Here is a 7160-nt window from a genome sequence, read left to right on the forward strand (position 1 = left end):
GAAATGAAAGAATTGGAGGACTCCCTGATAATCAAACCTTTGCTTCAATTAGCCAACGAATATCTTCAGGAATTCCATGGTTCATTAACAATCTCAATCTTACACATCTAGCACGGTAAATTTTTGTAATCGCATTCTGAGGCAGAGCGGGAAAATACTTTTTCAATTTTTCAAGTGTGGTGTCCATTTTCAAATGAGAAGAGATGCAAAGAAGGGAGAAAGAGCAAAGAATTACACAAATATATACACAGATATCAGTTATCATGGGAAACTGAAAGAACCGACTTAAGAGTCACGGAGTACCGTTATCTGCCATTTGACCAGGGTGAGAAAAACTAGCAAAATAAAGGTCACACCAAAAAGAAACACAAAAAGAATGTGAGAAAAAGAATCAATCTTTATATACAGGATCACCCAATTCAATAGAGTCATTTTCAACTGAAAAATTGTCAAAGTAAACTTTCAAACGATGTCCATTTACCTTGAAAACATTACCATTCTTTGGATTCTCGATATCACAGGCCCCATATGGATACATATGTTTCACAATAAAAGGATCGCTACATCTTGATCTTAGTTTTCCAGGAAATAAATGGAGTCGAGAATTATAAAGCAAGACTTTTTGACCAACATTGAATGTTTTTCTCAGTATTTTCTTGTCATGAAACTCTTTGATTCTTGCTTTATGAATTCTTGAATTTTCATATGCATCATTTATTTGACTAGCATCATCAAGATTTGAATTGAAAGCTTTAATAGCCCAATAAGCTTTATGTTCAAGTTCCACAGGCAAGTGACAAGGTTTTCCATAGACTAGTCTATAAGGTGACATACCTAATGATGTTTTATAAGCAGTTCGATAAGCCCAAAGTGCATCATTAAGTCTTAAAGACCAGTCTTTCCTATTAGGGTTCACTTTTTTCTCCAAGATATGTTTGATCTTCCTATTAGCAAGTTCTACTTGTCCACTTGTCTGAGGGTGATAAGGGGTGGCAACTTTGTGTGTGATTCCATATTTCTTCATTAAAGACTCAAATGACTTGTTGCAGAAATGTGTTCCACCATCACTTATCATGGCTCGAGGGATTCCAAATCGACTTAAAATATTTTCTTTCAAAAACTTGATCACTGTTTTGTGATCATTGTTTCGACTTGGGATTGCCTCTATCCATTTTGAAACATAATCTACTGCGACTAATATGTACAAGAAACCAAATGATGGAGGAAATGGACCCATGAAATCTATACCCCAACAGTCAAAGATCTCTGTTGTTACCCAATTTTTGACCCACCTTTTTGATAAATTTTTGGAAAATCCAAAAATAGCGAAAAAACAACGAAAATCCAAAAAAATATGTTTTTAATATATTTGCATCGTTTTTAGCATTTTCAACGTCGTCTAAAAAAGAATTTAATTTTTTTAAAGGTCTTTTGAACGCGTTCGACTTTTCATGCGTCATTTTTAAAATCATTGATTTTTCTCATTTAAGTCGACGTTGATATTGCTCGTTTTCAAAAAATACAAAAAAATTAAGAAAAATCAAAATTTTACAAAAAAAAGTTGAGGGACCAATTCTGAGACCCAAACAACATTTTGCCTATAAATAGTTGCCTTCAACACACACCAAGAAGGAGGGTAATTTGGAATTTTTGGGGGAAGGTAACACAAAGAGAGCAAACCCTGAAAAGCTTAACTTTTCTTCTACCTCACCAGGAGCAGCTGCCTCCCCCAGCCCCTCAGATTTTTTTCTTTCTTCTTCCTCTCCCCCAGCCGTTGACCAACACCCACCATCCCTCTCCTCTCTCAGCTCCCCACAAACCAGCCACCCGAAGACTCCACACCGCCCCCTTCCCTCTGCACACAAGCCTCACTTCTCCCCCTCACAGCTCCTCTCTCGGTTGCTCTCCCCATTCCCTTCTTCCCCTCACAGGAGCTAAACCTTCAGCCCCAGCCATACTCTCCCCTCATCTCACCAGGGCTGTTCCTTCACAGCCGGTTTTCCCTCAGCTACTGTGAACGCCATCTCCAGCCGCTCCCCCATTTCAACAGATCTTCCCTCTCAACTGCTCCCTTCTCCAGCCGCCAGCTCGCCATACCAAAAAGAAGGCAGAGCCGTTCCCCTTTGCTCTCCCCTCTCGCCGGCCGCCTCTCCGTCTTCCCCGATCTCTTCATCTCCATCAACACCGAAGCTTCCTCCAGCAGCAGCCAACACACGGCAGCACCCACAGAGCTAACAGCCGTTCCCATCTCCACTCGACAAACCCAAGAGCAGCCCGAGACACAGTCGCCTGATCTGCCACCTGAGGAAGAGAGAAGACAGAAAAAAATCAAATAAGGAGGAAGAGAGAAAACAAAAGTGAAACAGATTTGAAAAGGGAGAAGACCCGAATGAACCAGATCTGAGAAAAAAAAATAAAAACTAAAATCAACTAGTTGTTGCGATTTTGCTGTTTGTACAGGTCACCGCCGGCGAGGAAAGCAAGAGGGGGAGGCAGCCGTTCCAGATCGCCCCGTCCAGTGGAGTTTCTTGCGGCGGCGCGTGAACCTACGCGCCGCCACTGTCTTGCGGCTCTAGAAGTTTGCCTGACACTATTCTGGTGGTGCAGAAGGTGTTCCTTGTAAATTCCAGATTGTTTTGGGGCTATTATTGTAATTTTAATGTAATTTTTGTTTAGTTGTTTTGAATTTGTATTTTGTATTGTTGATGTAAAAAAAAGAAAGAAAAGAAAAAGAAAAAGAATATAGTCAAAAGTGTATGTATGGTTTGTATGTTTTTGTGGATGTTTTTTATAATGAAATTGCAAAGAATAAAGAAGAATTTAATATTTTGATTTGCTCACGGTTAAAGATTATGAACTTACATGTAAGTCGTATTTCTAATAATCGATGAAAGAACAAAATTTTTAAAACTTCTTTAACACATCAAAGCCACGAAGCAGCTTACCTCATGTAGGGTGCGTTAGGGGTGCTAATACCTTCCCTAACCACAATCAGTCCCTTACCCGTGAATCTTTGACAAGACCAGTGCACCCGGGTTTCCTAGTAGCCCTCAATTAAATACTAGGTGGCGACTCCCAACGAACAATTCGAAGCAAACGAGAAAATGAAAAAAATCGCCAGCCGATGCCGTGCGGGTGACGCGTGACAGAATGACGACTCCACTGGGGAAGGTATTGTTTCTGACTTTATTGGACTAAGCTTTGTGTTTTTGATGTGTTTAAGTTTTTTTCATTTTGTCTTATTTTATTTTTATCCATGCATTGTATAGAATTGTCTCATGCATCACATATTGTAATTTTTTTAAGCACACACAAGCTTCAGGTTAGGAGGGAGACTAGCAGCTTACCTTATGACTTTTAGTCAAGGTTTAAGTTTGTGTAAACCTCAACTCTTCATTGAGTGCTTAGACTAGGAACAGTTGGTACACGTGCCATCTCATTGCCTGCTGGGCCCCTATATTGCCTTTAATAGGGTGATCACTGGGACAACGAGAGACCCTTTTTAGAGACCAAGTAGTAAACCTACCATATGTCTCACGTAAAAAGATTAGAACCTGCCTTTAGGATGTATGCTTCGTACACATTGTCTTGCATCCGAGCAAGCCCTTCTTGAAGCATTTTGAACTCAAGACTTGTGGGTGACACAATGACCGTCGCTCAGAAAATTTTCATTGTAGAGTTTGTGCAAGAATCAAGATTCTTGTTTCATCATGCAAGAGTTGCGATAATATGTCACCCCTCGAAGGGCGAGTTCCTCATATAGATTACATGTTCATAAATTTATCATGCATGTACCGGGAGGAAAAATAGGTACCCCCATCCGAGGTTTACTACACTGGATGGAAAAAGATGGATAATAAAGAAAGGGGTCAGAGTAAGGCACAATGTCAAAATGAAGTTGAGAGCATCAAAGGTGAAGTAACTAGACTCAGATCTGCTTGAACAAATGTTGAGCATTAAATGGAAAGGGAATGTCTGCACAGTCTTTTATGGGAATACTGTTTGTCCACGTCCAATTGAAGTTGCACCTCTCCTTTTCAGCCATGAACAACAACAGCAACACCTTCAGTCATCAATTAAAGATGATCTCCTTTCTGGTTCAACTGCACTGTTAATTGTGCATCGCCTCCACATCTTCCAATGGCACCCAATAACTGCTAGTCTTCTGTGTATAGTGCATTAGTCTTCTTTGAAGTTACCCAAACTATGAGCTCAATTCCAGTTCAGCAGCACAAGATTTTGGTCTGAAAAAAAAAATGAGCAGACATCAAACTTCAACGTGGCAAAGCTCTTTCGGTAGGAATCTGTTTGTGGATCTGCAAGTGGGAAATCCAAGAAGGGATGTAGTAGTTTCAGATCATCTACAATTTTTTCTCGTACTAGTATCGGCATTAAAACACAAAAGTAGGGAGAAAAGACAAACATGGACTAAACAACATGAAGAAGACTGAAACTTCAACATAACATAACTCTCTCTACAGGTGGCTATTTGTTGCACCGTCAGTGAGGAATCAAAGAGGAAATAGAAGAGTTTTTGATTCATCAGGTTCTCTTCCAGTTTTGACAATGTGTGATTCCCTATGTTTTTGTTTTTGTGCGCTGCCAGGATTACCTAGCTATTGAGAGGTTTCCAGCAATCCTAAAACAACAATAACAACAACATTGGAAGATTGACATGAAGTTGTGTGGATTGCTAAAAAATTGAACAAGCTATCAAGATGGGAAAGATTGAAGGTTTTGCCAAAGATTCCAGAACAATGATGAGAGATGCATCAAAAGAAGACTCTGATGGTGGGAAACCTTAATTATATGGTCTAGCCAAGTCTCGCTGTATCATCGACTACTCCAATGTCTTTGCCGAAGATAGACATTCTTTTGCCTTGTGAGTTTATTTACCAGCATCTGCCAGATTCCAGACTTTTGCCTAACTCCGTTAAATCCCATGCAACCACTGTTTCCTATGTGATATAATCCAAACAAGAGATTTGAATATCATGGGGGGATTTCAGGTCATTCAATTGAACAATTGCAAGAATAGAGTCTGGAAGTTAGTGAGCAAAAGGCGAGTTAAATCTGTGAAGGAGGTTGTCATTGGTCATATTGTCATGGAACATCCTCAGAGTGACAAGTGTACGAAATTGCTTGGCAAAACACATATATTGCCATAAAAGCTGATTCAAGAATGACGATGAATTGTCAATCATATTGTTATGGAATTTTGCATTTTGTTTTGGGATCACATCTCATCCTTCAACGAAACATGTCTTGTTTTTTGTCTCTTTGTTGTTTTGAAATCAACAGATGTTTAGCATTTTATTCTGACAAAATATTTTGATCAAACTCCAACATGCGATAAAGGTTAATCAATTCTGAAGATTAAAAGTGTTTTGATTACATAAATGACTCGATGCTTGAAAATGACATGAGGTGACCAAACAATTTTGAACTCATACCTCCTGAAACTGAACCACACATCATATAACTAAGTTTTAGTAGTATGCATAATGACATGTAGTGGATTCGGTAGTTATGGACTCGTGAATCATGATTCTTACAAGTCCTAATCATTACACTAGATGAGGTCAAAATTTATCGGTTTTAACTGACCTTGCTTGAAATGAGAAAAGACCATCTTTGATATCCCTTCACTTTCTAAAGATTATATCCCTTGTAGTCCCATTTTGAGCTAGATAGAATATTATTTTCATAAAAAAAAACCCTGACTAGGATCACACCCCACACTGGGGGCAAATGAGAGATATTTTGAAGACATTGATGGATAAATGGGAAGGCTTAAAACAAAAGTCCAATGTTTGAGAGAGGGCTAAAAGAAAACACATAGACTGGGGGCATATAAGAAAATTTTGAGGAATGCCATGAGAAGGCAAAAAAAAAAAATGAAAAATGAAAAAAAAGGGGAAGTTGAAATTGCCTTCGCTTAAAGGCAAGTCAAAGATAAAGGAAGGAGAACGCCTATCAAGTCTAGGAAGAGCAAAAGAAATTTCAATCAAAGAAAGGCACAACAAAAGTCAATACCAGAAAAAAAGACTAAGCTATAAACGTGACTTTTGGTATCCATTATAAAGCCTCTGATGTTATCAAATGATTGAGGTTGGTTATTCATCAAGGAAAGGTGGATTTGCATTATGACTTATGTTAAGAGAAGTCTGATCTTTCAGGTTAACAAGGTTATATGTCATTTCCTCTACAAAGACAATAATAAAAAAAGAATTGATGAATAGTTGATGTTGATCCTGGGTCTTTGAAACCCTCAAACACCTTTTGAGCCTGTGAAATTCCTTTCTTTCATAGCCATGAACCATAGCCTGCATTACGTGCTTTTAAAAGCCCTTTTTAATCAAGCAAATAATTTGAATCGATAAATGGTGCTCTCAAAACTTGAAGAGCTTTTCCATAAGGGGTCGTGACTTCATGAACTAAGTTATTGATTATTATGCATGCTGATAAAATAAGTGCTAAAAAGAGAAACAACCTTTCTTGGTAAAGCCCGAGTTTTGACTTGAGCATCTTGTTTTTGAAATTCACGCAAAGGTCACTTCATCATAGACAATCAAATGATATACCCAATATCAAGGATTCAAATTGATACAAAGAACCATGAAAAAAGCCATTTTAATCCTACATTGGGTCAATTTCTGTTTTCAAAATACATGACAATCAAAGGACTGTATATTTTGAATAACGTGTGTTGGATCTTTGATCAAAAAGCTTGATTTTCAAAAGGTCTTTTTAAAAAAGGACATCTCTGATTTCTTTTCAACAAACTAGACTTTGAATAGACATGATCTTTGAAATATGAGAGTTGATTCCAAAACAAGGAAGAACATCGGACACAGAAGAACATCGATTGAGTCTGCGAAATCCTTGATAGAAATGACATTGAAGTCTTTGACACTCCTTGAAAAGTTGAGCAGCTGAGGGCAATACATTGGACCCTGAGAAGGAAAAACGAGCAGTATTCAGATCAGCTATGAGGCAATGAAAAATGATTAAATGATGAGTCAGTGAACTGAAGACAATGATGTTCAAAGAAAGATAATCAATGAACGAGCACATTTCAGATCATCCTAGGGGCAATGTTGTTCAAAGATAGTCCATGATCTAGTGAACCCCTACAACCATCGAGAAAACAAAGATGT

The sequence above is a fragment of the Populus trichocarpa genome, chromosome 1 (assembly GCF_000002775.5).
Source record: "Populus trichocarpa isolate Nisqually-1 chromosome 1, P.trichocarpa_v4.1, whole genome shotgun sequence".
NCBI lineage: Eukaryota > Viridiplantae > Streptophyta > Magnoliopsida > Malpighiales > Salicaceae > Populus > Populus trichocarpa.